General features: G+C 47.5%; 1 protein-coding gene across 45 annotated transcripts in view; it reads left to right on the top strand.

The window, feature by feature from the left end:
• The window catches only part of LOC141578007 (uncharacterized), a 192,699-nt gene that overhangs the window by 134,608 nt on the left and 43,450 nt on the right, over positions 1 to 14,641 (top strand). For 36 of the 45 annotated variants that reach the window (XM_074366510.1, XM_074366512.1, XM_074366517.1 and 33 more), the window contains 2 exons: positions 2,959 to 3,107; positions 7,169 to 7,744. The gene's annotated coding sequence lies outside the window, so the exon portion shown is untranslated. Of the gene's footprint in view, positions 1 to 2,007; positions 2,456 to 2,958; positions 3,108 to 7,168; positions 7,745 to 9,132; positions 9,302 to 14,641 lie in introns of all 45 variants that reach the window. The other 9 variants (XM_074366513.1, XM_074366478.1, XM_074366511.1 and 6 more) reach the window with 7 other exon arrangements.

Below are 14,641 nucleotides of genomic sequence, written 5' to 3'. Positions count from 1 at the left end.
AAAGCACTTCTTGAAGACAGAGGAGTGGTTTTTAAGGTTCTCCAAGAATGAATCCCAGGGAACCGGGATGGCCAGTTGTCAAACTGTGACTTTGCAATTTGGACGGTATATCCACCAAGGTTATTGGCATTTTATGGGTTTCCATTTCTCGTTAATACATGTCAGGTGATGAGGATGTGGACACACGTGTTTGACACCTTGTCGAGGTGACTTTGGGTTCCTGCCTAGAAGCGCGGTCCCAGCTGCGTCTGCGTCAAACATCTTGCAGCCCATCCCGCTCCTCGGCTCCGTGATCACTGCAGAGTCGTCCCTTGTTAACCTGTCCATCTCCTCTGTGACATCATAACCCATGAAAAGACCGGAGCGTATTAACTTGACTTTCTTAAAGTCAAAGGAACAGATCTACTATGGAGTCAGATTTGTTCTTTCCTAATTCAGTAGTGCCATGGAGAAGGAAGTTTGGGCAGCTTTTTGTAGGGTCCTGGAGGATTTCTCTCTCAGCGTCTGGGTGCCTCTATTGAAAACCCTTCATAGCTGTCTGGCGTGCTGTAAAACCACTCCGCCTGTTTTGCCCTGAAGATATGTTCAGTTTATAACTCATCTCTACTCCTTGGAAAACAATTCAATAAAATCTCAGTTGGTATTCCACCAGCCATGGCCAGGGGTGAGGGATAGAATGTTGCTAATTTATAAAATAATAATAATAATAATAATAATAATAATAATAAGAATAAGAATAATAAGAATAAGAGTAAGAATAAGAATAAATAAATAAAATCAATAATAATATTATAAATAATAATAAAATTAATAATAATAAAAGAAGTTTTAAAACAGCACTGGGCACATAGGAGAGAGTCAATAAATGCTTCCTGGCTGAAATCAAATTGATGGCTCAGTGATTCCATGGCTGCTGTATTTGCTGAGCTTGTTACTCCTTTGCTCCATTACACTTTTTTTACACTGAAAAAGAAATACATGCATATGGTTAAAAACAATTCAAACAGTACAAAAATACACAAGTGAAAGAAGTTTTCCCTCATCCTCTGTTCTTCAAGCCGTCCCTGGAGATGCCATTGTTTACTATCCTTTGGATGCTTTTCCAGATATGGTATGCACATTCCCAAATATGTATGTAAATTCCTTTAAAGTTTTAGTTATTTTTAACTTAAATGGATTTAAATCCTCAAGTGGCTTCTGCCTCGGTAATAGAAAAAAACAAACCTGACTCCATATTAGATCTGTTCCTTTGATTTTAACACTTTGCTCTGTCTCCTAGGCTTCATCTTGCTTGTAAAACAATGTTGCCTAGAGCCTGAAATATACAGAAGAGCCTATTCTGAAGGCTCTGACCTTTAAGGATATTTAACACTTTTTCATTCATAAAAAGATAACAAATTACAGAATAGAAAATAACGTTTGTTTGGTTCGAGGTTTACAGATATTTGACCCAGGCAGATAGCTGCAAGAACAAAGGATTCTAACAACAAGGAATTCCTACACCAGGAATATTGCAACAACCAAGCACGTAGGAAAGAGCCTGAATTCTGACTTGGGGAGATGGCTTTCCAGGACATTAGTTTGCCATCTAGCTCTACAGAAACTTCCTTTTCCATGCCCCAGCAGCGGGTCTCCCACTTATTGGCCTGTCCTTCACTGAGGAGAATGAATTTGGACTCGGTAACACTCCTATCTACCTAGCAAGCTGGGTACTGGAACTGAGGACAGCTCTCCCACACCCAGGAACCTACTGTGAGCCCTTGATGGTTCCACTTGGGTTAGGTGTGTTTTACCCAGGAGGGATGGGACTATGCACCAACACTCAGGCAGTCTGCTCTGTCTGGGGCTCTGATCTTGTACCTCCCGCTCCCCGCAAGGCCAACACCTGGGACAGTGGAGCTAAGGCAGAGATCGTGCCTGCCTTTTTCCCAGCCTGTAAAAGGGGAAAATGTACACTTCCCAAGGTAGTTCTGAGAGACAACACCTGCGGGTGCTTGTTTCCCACAGCAACAGGAAACCCAGCTCCACGTGGGGACAACGGGTGTGATCCCCGTAGGGTTTCAGCAGAGGCATCGCCTGGAGGGCTGGACCAGGGAGGTAAAACTTGAGCTGCGGGCCTTGAAGGGTTACAGAAAGGTACAGAGGCAGGTCTGCCGCCTCCTTCGGGGTGCCCCAGAAGTAAAGCTTTTTCTCTACATCTCTGCTACTCCCCTCCCCTCTCAAGATCCCTACCTACTCTCTGCTCCTCCTGTCCATCTGTCTCCCTCCACTTTTCCCCTCCTCTCGTCCTCCCCCCATCTTCTCCCTCCCTCGATGCCCCAGCCTCTATCACAGAACCAAGAGAGGATCGCTGGCCCTCCTGCGCATGCGCAGTCGGTGCCAGCTGGACCGGGGTTTGGAAGCCCCAGCTCCGAGCTGGGAATCGGCCCCAAAGTCTTCTCAGCTCTGTCAACCGGTAGGCCTTTAGCTCCTGCCCGGTGCCGGGGCCTCTGGCTCTGGAAATGCAAGGTGGGGGGCTCCCGGGAAAAGGTTCAGGCGTCTGCGGAGGGCGGTCCTCGCGTCAAAGCCCGCGAGGGCGCGAGTCAGCCTGTGTTCAGCTGAATTTCTCGGGCCAGACACCTCTGCCCGTGCCACCTACCCCGGCGCCCTGGCCACAGCTGTCCAGGGCCAGGTGTGCACCTGCCGCCTCTCGTCCCAGCTGGGCTCCCCTCAGTCTGCGGCTGGCGACACCTTCCCCTCTCCCGCGCAGGAGTCCTCTCCTCCCGGGCTTCCTCTCCTTGGCCGCAGGCTCGTCCCTGCCCCTGGGAGGGCTGTGTCCCGGGTGGGCGGTTTCTGCGGACCCGATCGGGGGCGGGCGGCTGGGGCTGGGTCTGGCCTCAGAGCGGGGCTGCAGCCCGCGTCCCCACCCCCGCTTTCCCTGCCCTGCGACCCCGGGGCTGCCCTCCTCTCCCTTTCCAGCTCCCTGAGGACCAGCTCAGCGGCATGCGCGCTGCTTCCCGGGCTTAGAGCCTCAAGCTGTAAAGCCCAGTTCCTCCTGATGGAGTCTGGAAAAGTGAGCGCCAGTGCTGAGGGAGTTTCTGTCTCCCCCCTCAGTGTTTCTGCCACAGGTAAGTACCTTGAACACTTTCAGGTGTTATGATGGCGGTGCTTGTTGATGTCACGTGTTTTTATAGTGCCAGGGATTACAGTGTTGAAAGCAGGGCTTGGTTCATTTAAAAATGAGCTGAAGGCATGAGGCTGTGACATGCTCCTTCCTTCCCTCTCCCAGGGTGAAACGTGTGACCGTCGATTTTAAAAACATAGTTACAGTCCCTAAGTAGCCCAGCCCAGCTAGTGTGTGTTAACTGGAACAGCACCACCAGAGGCGTTGGAGACCCAGGGACATTGCAGTCCTAAAAAGCTCCTGGCACTGTTTAGTTAGTTTTGGTTTTTTGTTTTTCTTAAATTGTGGGGTAGACTAGTTGTATAGAGGGAAATATAATTGTCAAGGAATACTTTTTCATATAACAGCTTTATTGTGATATTGTTCACACACCATGAATTCCACCCATTTAAATGGTACAATTCAGCAGCTTTTAGCATATTCACAGTGGTGCAACAATTATTATTCCAGAACGTTTTCATCACTTCAGAAAGACCAGTGGAAATTAATGACCTATCCACCCCTCCACAGTGGTGGTTCTAAAGAAGTTTCTTGGCTGTTCCTGACCATAAATTAACTTGTTACATTCCATGAAATGTCTGGTAGGAATTCTAATCAGAATTGCATTGAATCTGTCTATCAAAACAGGAAGAATAATTGTCTTTATGGCATAAACTTCTTCTACCCTTGAATATATCTGGGACCCTATCTTTTCATCTCTCCAGAGCCTGGCCCATGGGAAGTCCTCACTAATTGTTGGGCTTGTGAATGATGAGATTCTATACATCATTAGTTGTCACTGTAGATTTTCACAGAAGAGAAAAGTAACCTCAGTGTAGCCAAGTGACTGTCTGATGGTCAGAAAGAGTGACAGTCAGTGCTGGAGTGATCCAGTGGACTTGGTGCTTGTAACCAGAATTCTCCACCACCTACAGCTGAGGGGATAAGATTGTTCTTTTATTTTATCTTAATGGCGTTGATTTTATTTGTACTTATTTTTTAAAATTATTTTTAATGAAGTGTAGTCAATTTACAATATTAGTTTCAGGTGTACAGCAGAGATTCAGTTATAAACATATGCATATGTATATAAATATGTTTTAGATTGTTTTTAGCACAACTCATTACAAGAAATTGAATATAGTTCCCTGTGCTATATAGTAGGTCCTTGTCATTTATTTTATATTTATTAATGTGTATCTGTTAATCCCCCTTTTCCTGCCTGCTAACCACAGTTTGCTTTCTAAGTCCATGAGTCCATTTCTAGCAGCATCAATTTTCCTAGTAACATACGCTGGTTGACTGCTTTCAGCTTCAGGAATTCCATCTTATCTGTGGGCACTTTTCTTCTGGTGGGCCTTTATGTGGTTTGCACACGTAATAGAGATTTGTACTTGGGAGAACTCCAGGCCTCGTGTAGTCCCTGGAACAGAGTGCCCACTGAGTTGATGCTTGAACTGGGGAAAAAAGCAGACTAAATGTTGGAATTTGCACTATGTTTGAGAATTCCAGGTTTCTATAACCTGTTTAGCCCACCTTAATATTGGCTGATCCCATACCGGGTAATTTGGTGGAATTTCATGGTATGGTGGTGTAGAGACAGGGCCTTGTATGCTTCTTCTCTTTCCTTTTTCTAACACTCATTCTCCTGTGCCTCCCAGATCCTCCCCCAGCAGTGCCCAGGGCTGGCATGATGCTGCGCTGAAGCAATATTTGTTAATAAGGCCCTTTCCTCATCTCTTCTGAACTTCCGTTTCTTTCTCTGCACAATGAGGGCTTAGACTAGATAAGTGCTTTTCAGTTTCTTTTAAAGCCATGTTTCCTTTGAGAAACAGAAAATGCAAATCTCTCCTCCCATCCCAACCCTTTAGATTTTGATATGTCCTCCAGGGAGTGACATAGCTCTTTGTGGAAAATTGAAATTATTGTGATTCCAGATGGCACAGAAAAGACTCTTCAGAAATTTATTGCAGGGAGAGGGCAGGAAAGGGGCAGCATGTCACAATTTCTAGTGTGAGCCCTGAAACAGGGGCTTGGGTTTAAATACGGTGTCTGACGTGGCCTCTCTCTAATCTTGTACAATATGATAAAATTCTCTACCTCAGTTTCTTAATGTGTCAAGTTGGGGTGATAATATTTTAAGGCTTTTGTGAAACATTATACACATAAGCCATCTGTGTCTCAGTAGAAACAAGACCTGCTAGGGAGTCAGGGATTTCTTTAAAAAAATCTTGTCCATAGCACTCTGTCGGTGTGTATTTTGAATTACCTGGAGGGTGAGGGTTGAGTCTAAAGTCCATCGTGGGATAGGTGGCCCATAGTTCTCTGTGCCCCCAGATTGCCCCCTCCTCCCCAGTCCTCTTCCTCTGTCCAAGATGAAGTTCCCTAGTAGATTTACACAGAGGTCTTGTGGAAATGGCTTTTCATTTTATTGTTTCACCAAGGAGGGCTGCCATCATGATCTCTGTGGTCAGGTTTTGGTGACCTGAAGGCTATGCAATTGGGGGTTTCTATTAAATAAAAAAAATATTACAAATAGAAAATTAGAACAAGGGTGGTGACAGGGGCTCTTGCAAGTGGGGACCATTAGCTTTGTTAACTTCAGGTGCAGTGGCCTTTGGCCACGAGGACCCATCCTCAAGCTCTGAAGTTGGAGGGACCAGTGGGTTCAGTGGGAATGTTAACTGAGAGTATCTCATGGCTAGGCATTGTTGTACTTGTACTGTGTGTTCCTTATTTGAGACAATGAGCTCATTTAACCTCAATAGCCTCTTTAAAATATTAGACTTTTTATTTTGAGATGTAATGTAGGTTCCCCTGTACTTGTAGGAGATAATATACGGAGGGCCTATGGACCCTTTGCCCAATTTTCCTTAATGGTTCCGTCTTGCATAGTTGGGGTACAATTCATTACTGACTCACTAACCCTTTGAGGTTTGTGTTATTGCCCTCATTTCTATCTATCATTAAACTGGGGCTTAGAGAAACACACAGGCCTGCCCAGGTCACCCACATGTTTATTGTGTAGTCGGGTGTAACGTGGGCTTGGGATTTCCAGGAAGTACCATTATGATGTTCTGTGGCAGGGAGCAGCATTCACTTTGCTTGTTTATTCATTCATTCAACAAACATTTATTGAGTAACCTCTGTGGGTCAGATGCTTTCACAGGCTTATCTGATTCTTCAGCAGTACTGAGAATCAAGTATTATTTTGTTTTTTAAATCTGAGAAAATAAGCTCTGAGAGTTTATAACACCCCCCAAAGGAAATATAGCTCATAAAGGAGGGATAGTAAATTTGTGCAGTCCCCCCTCTTTATGCAGGTGGTACCCTAGGCATTTTACATTTGCAAACTTCCATAATCCAGATATATTCTTGTAGGGCAAGGATTTTTTTTAAATTGAAGTATAGTCAAGTTTACAATGTTGTGTCAATTGCAAGGTGTTTTTTGAATTTTGAATTAAAAAATATTTTTTGAGAAGGGTAATTAGGATTATTCATTTGTTTCATTTTTTAAAATGAGGTACTGGGGATTGAACCCAGGACCTCATACATGATATGTATGTGCTCTACCACTGAGCTGTACCCTCTTCCCCAAGGCAAGTTTTCTTATCCATTATTCTGCAGTTTAGGAGTTCAAATAAATTGGTGTTGAAATCCAGATCTTTTGATCCTACTGCGGTTCTTTTCTTTATAATCTGCTGAAGGGGGTTGGGGAAAGCATTTCCTTTGTTCATTTCTTTATTCCGCAGTGTTGAGCACTGACTTTGCATCAGGGTCTTGCTAGGTGCTTGGAAACAGAAAACAAGAAATGACCCTTGTATGCAGGGGCAGGAAGCCTAGACCAAAAGCTGGGTAATGTGATCCGAGCTACGGTAGCCATGTACAGACTCTGAGGTCAAACTGTACCCCCGGCTTTACTTGTGCTTCCCCTGCCTTCTGACTGGTACACACCAGGTCACTGCAACCCAGAGAGGCCCGCAGCCCGCAGCACAATATTTACATTGATCTCCTCTCCCCTCTCAGCAGGGCCTGCAACATGAGCATCCCTGACTACGTGCAGTGTGCTGAGGAATACGAGACTCTCCCCGTGGTCGTCCAACCCGTGGGGATCATTTCAGAGGACAATTTCTTTTGCATCTATAAACGAATCCCCTTGGTGAGCCAGATCAGCCCGTGCGGCTCCCAGTGGGCACTCTGTATCCACTACAGGCACCACTATGCGTTCGAGAATGCGTGGAGTGACTTCCAGACACACCGCACGGTCGTGGGCCTTGTCACCATTACCGACTGCCTCTCTGCCAAGTCCTTCGAGAAGCTCCATGTGCAGAGGAGCTGTATGGCACCACGCTTAATGACTCTCAGCACCTTGTCTTTGTGCTGCATGGGGAGGTAGCCGAGTAGCCGCGCACCTATGTGGCCTTCAAACTACGAGGACTGCAGGGTGGTGGAGAAGAGGATCGAGGACTTCACTGAGTCACTCTTCATCTTGCTCAAGTCCAAGTGGCTGGATGGGGCCCCTGACAAGTCTGGGGACAAGATCCCACTCCTCTGCACCTTGTTTGAGAAGGAGGACTTCATGGGACTGGACACAGACAGCAGGTAAGTCTACCTGTAGGCCCGGCCACCCTGGCTGTGTGCCGGGTTCCTTCCCTACATCCAGGAAGGGATCAGCAAGGAAGAGGCCTGTCTTGTAGCCAAGGGCGGAGGGAGGTGCAGCCCGACGATTTACAGACATTTAAAAGTGAATCTGCCTTTGTTTCAGAGAGATCCTTTTAGGGTCAGTGTGGAGACTTCCTCCCGCTTTTCAGCCAAGACCCCTGGTGGGACCCCTGGAGTTGCTGTCCAATAGAGTAGCCACAGCCACTGATGCTATGAGCGCTGGGGAAGAGGCTGGTCTGGGCTGAGATGTGCTGTAGGTCAAATGCACATCAGACGCTGAGACTTGTCTAGTAAACAGTATGTAAACTATCTTGTTACTTTCATATATTGATTACATGTCAAAATGATAGTATTTTACATACAGCAGATTAAGTAAGATCTGTTCTTAAAATTAGTTTCTAGTATCTGTTTTTGGTTTGTTTGATTGTTTCTTTGTTTACCGTTTTAAATGTGGCAACTGGGAAGCTTTCTTTACATGGCTCTCATTTCAATTTTGTTAGGCAGCCTATCCTGGGACAGTCTCATCCCTTTGCTTATAAATGAGATGCTGTATCCCGAGAGGCAGAACGAGATGCTGGTTGAGCTTTTTCTGGAGCCGGTGTCTCCTGCCTCCCAGGCCCAGCACCTGCTGGGTTCAGGCCCTCTCTTCCTCCCCGACAGCCAGCATGCCAAGTTAGGACATCAGAAACACCTCCAGGGAATTCCGGATGAACTCCTTATGCAGGGAAAGGCGTATCACGGAGTATGAGACAAAGCAGGGAAAGACTCATCCTCACTTTGTCCCTGTGATTAAGTCAACGGCCCCACTTTTGCCTTGGATGTGCAGACGAGCTATCCTGGGCTTACTACCTCCCCACCTTATGCTCTGTTTCCCCGTGTATCTATCATGCTTTCCTTCGGGCAGAAGAGGTGAGATGCCTTTGCCCAGAGGTGGTCCCCCTTTGCTGGGGAGAATGAGGGAAGCTGTGCCCCCACGGCCTACGGCCTCGGGCCTTGAGTCTGGAGGGCGCTCATGGCGGTACCACAGGTGACGGTCGGAGGACCTGGCACAGGCCCACTGTGGAGGCAGTGCTCTGTGATTCTTGAACTTACCTAAGATCAAATCCTACTTTCTAGTTGTTGGTAAGTTGGAGGAGAAGATGCCAGAGAATTGATAAAAAGAAAGTCCAGACCATCCCTGTGAGTGAGAGGCACAGTGGGCCTGAGTCCCACCTACGTGTGGTGCCTGGTGGGCTCTGTATGAATTTTCTGTTCCTCCCGGATATACCTCTATGACTTTAGTAAGGGGTGAGACATGTAGTGGCCATGATTTTTATTTGTCCTCGCAGGGCCCTGTGATCTACACGTCCGCACCCCCTTCTGCTCCTTGGGGATGAGGTGGCAGGTTTAGGTGCCTGGGCATTGCTGTGGGCACAGCTGCCAGCACCGGGCTACACCGAGGCTGGCTCCGTTCACCTCACATGTCACCTCCTGCTGAGCCCCCAGGCGTTAGTCAAGGTAGGTGCATCAGTGCAACGTAAGCAGGGACCATGTTCTCCCCCTGGACAGACTGGTGGGTGAGCAGTGGAAGCCTGGAGCCCTGCCCAAGCCCCATGGCCAGTGCCTCCTCTTTTGTCATAGGAGGCACTGGTGACATTTTTGCTCAGCAACTGCTTGGTTCTGAGTCTGCAGACCCACCAGAGAATTCCAGCTTGTATTTGCCTTTTGAAGTCTGCCCTTGGGATTTGGCGGAGTAGCTGGATGTGTGCTTAGCCCATAGTGTTGACACTGTCACCATTGTTTACCCAGAACCTCGTGTACCAGGCATGGCTCTCGGCATCAAAATACAGCAGCGCATTAAAATCCCTCCTGGTGGATCTGTCTGTTTTGGTACCATAAGGGCTCAGCCAGCATCTGAACGTCAGTGAGATAACGCGGCCAGTGAGCTCGGGTCAAGCACGTTCTCCTCCAGTCACTTTTACTCCATTGTTGCTTTCACTATTCCACAGCCATTAATTTTTAAAACAATGCTTTGGTGCAGGAGCAGAGACTAATTCTCTCCTGCTACTCACTTTGGGAGTGAGTAAAACTGTCCAGCCTGTAATGCGACCACATTTTGTGGCTTAAAAGCTGCCTAGACGCATGTATGTGGAGTTTCGGTTAGGGGCGCTGACCACGTTGGGGTCCCCAAGCAGCGTCGCTCCCCTCAGGCCCCTGCCTTCCCTGGAGCAGGAGGTGAGGGTGGGTCTCACTGTCCCTGCGTCCCTGGCCTCACACACTCACGTAAATTCTTGTACATGCTGTCAAAGTCATTTTTGTTCTTGTGTGTTTCTAATTTTCGCTTGTTCCTCCTTTCCTTTTTCTTTATAACTTTTTCTCTTGTACCGCGCAGTTGCGTCTGAAAAGGTGGCTGTGCATATCCTGCATTGGAAATAGCTAGATCGCCCTCCGTGCTGTCTCCATCGCTTTAAAAAGCAGAAACTTTTCAGGTGCCTTGATCCATGCATTATCCTAGTCATCTTGTTATTTTCTAATTTTTTGGAATATTTGATTTGTTAGCACATCACCCACTGGTGTTTGATATCTGTTAAAATATTTGCTTTGAGGAACCTGTTTGGTCCTACTTATATTTGGTGACAAATGTACCCTTATTCAATTAGTTTAATTGTTTTGAAGAAGTGAGATGCGAATTGATTTAGGCGGCTGTTGAGGGATTCTTTTCAGGGAGTATTTAAACTTGTGAAGTCAAAGTCTGCAGCATCTTGCTCGATTCCTGCTTTTACACAAACGTGCTCAGCACGCGGTTCCTGGCTGTCTCTGTGTGACGTGCGTGACGGCGCTTCCTGACCGGCGGTCACTGGTGAGAAAGTGGCAAGCTTGGGGGTGAGCAGCTGCAGGGTACAATGTTGGAGGAATCAGTCACCGTTTGGTTATTTAATTTTTTTTTTTTTTTACATTCAACTTCCCCGTGCCATTTACTTAATTTTGCCTTCATAAAGGGGCAGAAGTGGGTCTAAAATCCATGCCACTCTTTTGTTCCCTTTACGAGGCTGGTTTTTCTGAGTATCAGGACAACATGTACTTCTCCTAAGTAGCTGGCTTACATGGATCTGGTGGACACAGGGACTGTTAAAGGGACCGTAGCTTCCTCTCTGCTCCAGCCAGTGGGCATTCAGAGCCGGGTCTGTGGTTTGCCTCAGCAGCCGTGCAGGCCTCCCTGCACCGGCCTTTACTTTTAACCCATGTTGGCATTAAAGAGCTGACTCCGTGTTTGTTGCTGCTGACGTCCCCCACTGATAGCCGTGTCGTTAGTTTGCGTTAGTGAGTCTCCAACCCCCAGTCAGCATTGAAGGAAGATGCTTTGGCCAATCTAAGACCTTGGATTCTCACCCCCACCCTTGTTCATCTCACCCAGGGGAAGAGTTTGGCCACCACCATCATGCTGATCATGAGGTCTTGTTTCTCCTTTCATGCTCTAGTCCAAATGTGAACACTTCATCCTTCACTGACTTTGTCTCGCTTGAGACAGGCCAGATATTCTGAAAGTGTCCATCACATTCTCTGGGGGGAACAGAACAGAAGTAAGTCTCGCAAGTAGAAGGTGTCTAGGCTGTCCGGGTTGGCAAATGCAGGCTGGGATCTGTGATTGTTGGGCTGTGCCCTGGACACAGGCCTTTCCCGTGGCTCCTGAGGGCCCAGGGGTTGGAGTGAGGACAGCCTTGCTTGGGCTCCTCCATCCTCATCTGCTCAGTGGCAAGTTTGTCTGCTAATAGGAGCTCCGCCAGACCTCGGGACCTTCAAAGCTCAGATCACGGGAGAACCTTGAGTCCCTTCTCCAGAGCCTCTGTGAGAATCCAGTGCCTTCTGTGGTGACCAGTGGCAGGAGATGCCTCCCCCTCCAGGGAGCACCCTTCGGAGGACTGTGACTCAGTGCACCTTGCTGTGAGCCTGTGGGGATCCGGCCGTGGTCCCTGCAGAACCAGACTTTAGATGGGCTTAGCAACGGAAATGACAGGACTAATATTCCAGGCCAGGGCTGGAGGGAGGGAACAGGGGAAATTGAATGTGACCTCAAACACCTAGGTGAGTGCTGGGTCTGTTACTAAAATGGGGAGCATGGGAGGTACCTTCCAGAAATTGAATTCCAGAATAAATGGTGGACATGAGGCATTTTTAAGATGCCATTTTTCGTTCAAGTTTGGACTTCATAGAGGCACTCGGGTCTATGAGCCTGGGGCTGAGTTGAAGGAGCCGGACTAGAGATACACGTTGGGAGTCATCATTCTTAGCTGGTGTTCACAGACGCGCATGTGAATTAGATCATCTTGAGAGCTGCAGACTGAGGCTGAGGGGGGGCAGGGCTGTGCCTGGGTTGGAGGAAAGCCCAGACCATGCAGCTTTCGTGTGTCAGTCAGCGGCGTTTGGGATTTTCAGGGCAATGTCATTTATCTTTAAGGGGCCGGGGGGTGGGCAGGGCCAGCCAGGAAGAAATCTGAAGGGAGGGTCGTGGCCACGTGTGTGTCTTGGGAAGTTGCAGAGTCTGCAGGGTCCGGGAGGGTAGAGTCCTCAGAAGCTGGAGTTGGATTGGGGCGTGGGTTGAATGTAGTCACACTAACATATCAGGGAGGGAAGAAGGCCTAGGGAGTCCCCGCTCTTCTTGACTCGCTTTCCAATGAACAGAAGGCAGACAGAGGATCTGAGGTGAGAAGGGATGGGCGCTGGGAGAGGAGCCAACCTGGAGAATGGTGCTTGAAAAATTCTGGAATAGTCTCCCTGCAAAATAGAGGTTAAAAAAATCCAGACTCTTAAGAACATTGATAGTGACTGGGGAGGAGGCAGTTGTTTTTCTGGCCTCCTAAGGGTAAGGCATGTATCCAGGGATACACAGAATATTCGGGCAGTCTATTCCGGGCATTTGGTACCGGGTAAAGAGCACAAGTTTAAAGGGGGACAAGGGCAGCGGAGGGAAACTAGCCAGGCCCCGTGTCAGGTACCAGTCTGCCGCCCTACTTGCGTGTTGCATTCACATCCATGCCTCCCAGGTGGGCGGTGGCAGCCCCCTTTTGCGGATTGGCAAGCCTTCTCAGAGGGGTTAAGTTATTGGTCCTTTTAGAGGGTAGTAAATACTGTAACAGGATTCAAGCAGGGTCTTGTCAGACTTCAAGGGCGTGTTTTCTCTACTAATTCCGGTACCTCCCTGGTGTACGTGAAATGGTGAAGTGGGTCAGTTTTGGGGCCTTTCAGAAAAAGTACGATTTAAGTGTCTCAGGACTGATTCACAAAGCTCAGTGTTCTTTGATTGTTCTGAAGCACCGCAGTGCTTTACGCCCCACAGAGGTAAGGTCTTACTCCTTTGACGATGAAGTGGTTGCAAATGATGTATAGGTGCAAAACCAGACTTAGCAGCTTCTGAAGGGAAACTCTCCAGTTCTCCCTTGATAGACTTTCTTCTACGGGATGTAGCTGTGCTGCAGCATAGGCCTGAGCTGTCCGTATGGATTGTGGGTTTGATATCCAAATTTAGCATAAAACAGTCAGATGAAGAAAATCAACGTTCACAATTTATTTTTGGGTTTCATTAGACAAGATATACTATCAGGTAATGGCCCATATAGCTAATGAAATTGAGTACAGAACATTGAATTTCTTACTTTTTATTTAGAGTTTTCTTACTGCATGAGTTTGCCTGCTTTGGAACATCAGCTCCTCCACAAGGGAACTTGTCAGTTTGTTGGTGTGATTGCATTTACACAGTGAATGTAATCTGGGCTTCCTCAGCCCAAACTCTCCAGTGCAGAATCACGGGCTGTAGCCATCTCTTAGTCACGCAAATACTTCTAAAATTATATGATGCCAGAAAAGAAAGAAGAGAGAGAGAGAGACATTGCCTTTATCAAAATTCCTTTCAATTCTGACTGCAAACTGTTGTGGAGCAGCTCTGGTTTCCTTTGGATATGAATATATACATTTCTTTGCATGTAACCCGGGTTTTGGACTAGAACACCAAGCCCTTGCTTCCCGCAAGCCACAAAAATAGTAGCCAAATTGCACACATGTGAAATATTTTATTGTTTTTCTGAGAAAGAATCCTTGAATTTGGGACTTCAGCTGTGATTTTTGCTTTTTGCTTCTCCCACCTCTCTTGTAATCTCTCAATCCTTCCCACGTGGCCCCCAATAGGTCGTGGTCACAAAGGAGCAAGCAAACACCCAGTTGGTCACCATGCAGTGCTGCTACAGAGGGAGACCTGCCAAGACTTAAAGGATATTATCAGAGAGGACTTCCTGGAAGAAATGGGCTCTACATTCAGTTGTGAAGGCAGAGTAAGGGTCAGCCAGTAGAAAGCATGAAGACTGTGGCTCATGTGGCAGAGCAGCCCGGGTAGAGGCCTGGAGGCTTGTGCGGTGGGGACTCGGGGAGAGTGCCATGTGTGGTCCAGGGTTGTGGGTGCCCCTGCTGGGGAGGACACTGGAGAGGGCCTGGGGTGGAGGGCTTTCGAAGAGCTTGGGTTTTACTAGAACTGACACAGGAGGCAGTGAAGGGTGTCAGCAGGAAGTGACCCTCAGGAAAGGTACTTCTGGTTTTGCTTCTGATATTCTACAGTAAGAAAGGTCGGGACGGGCGAGAGCAGGTCTGGCTGTCCCTTTGAGACCCACCCCATCATTCATTTATTCATAACACACACACTTCTGAGTGTCTAGGGGAGAGAGGTTGGACCCACATTAGTAAGCAAAATGCTCCTTGGGAGCTTAGCAGTGTCAGAAGTTGACTTAGCCTAGAATGTTCTATGAACAGAGGAACAAATTGCGGAGGATGGAGGGAGGGAAGGCTTCCTTGAGAAACAGTCAAAATGAGCCT

Source organism: Camelus bactrianus, chromosome 6, assembly GCF_048773025.1.
Source record: "Camelus bactrianus isolate YW-2024 breed Bactrian camel chromosome 6, ASM4877302v1, whole genome shotgun sequence".
Classification (NCBI taxonomy): domain Eukaryota; kingdom Metazoa; phylum Chordata; class Mammalia; order Artiodactyla; family Camelidae; genus Camelus; species Camelus bactrianus.
This window is presented reverse-complemented; position numbering and strand designations above follow the sequence as displayed.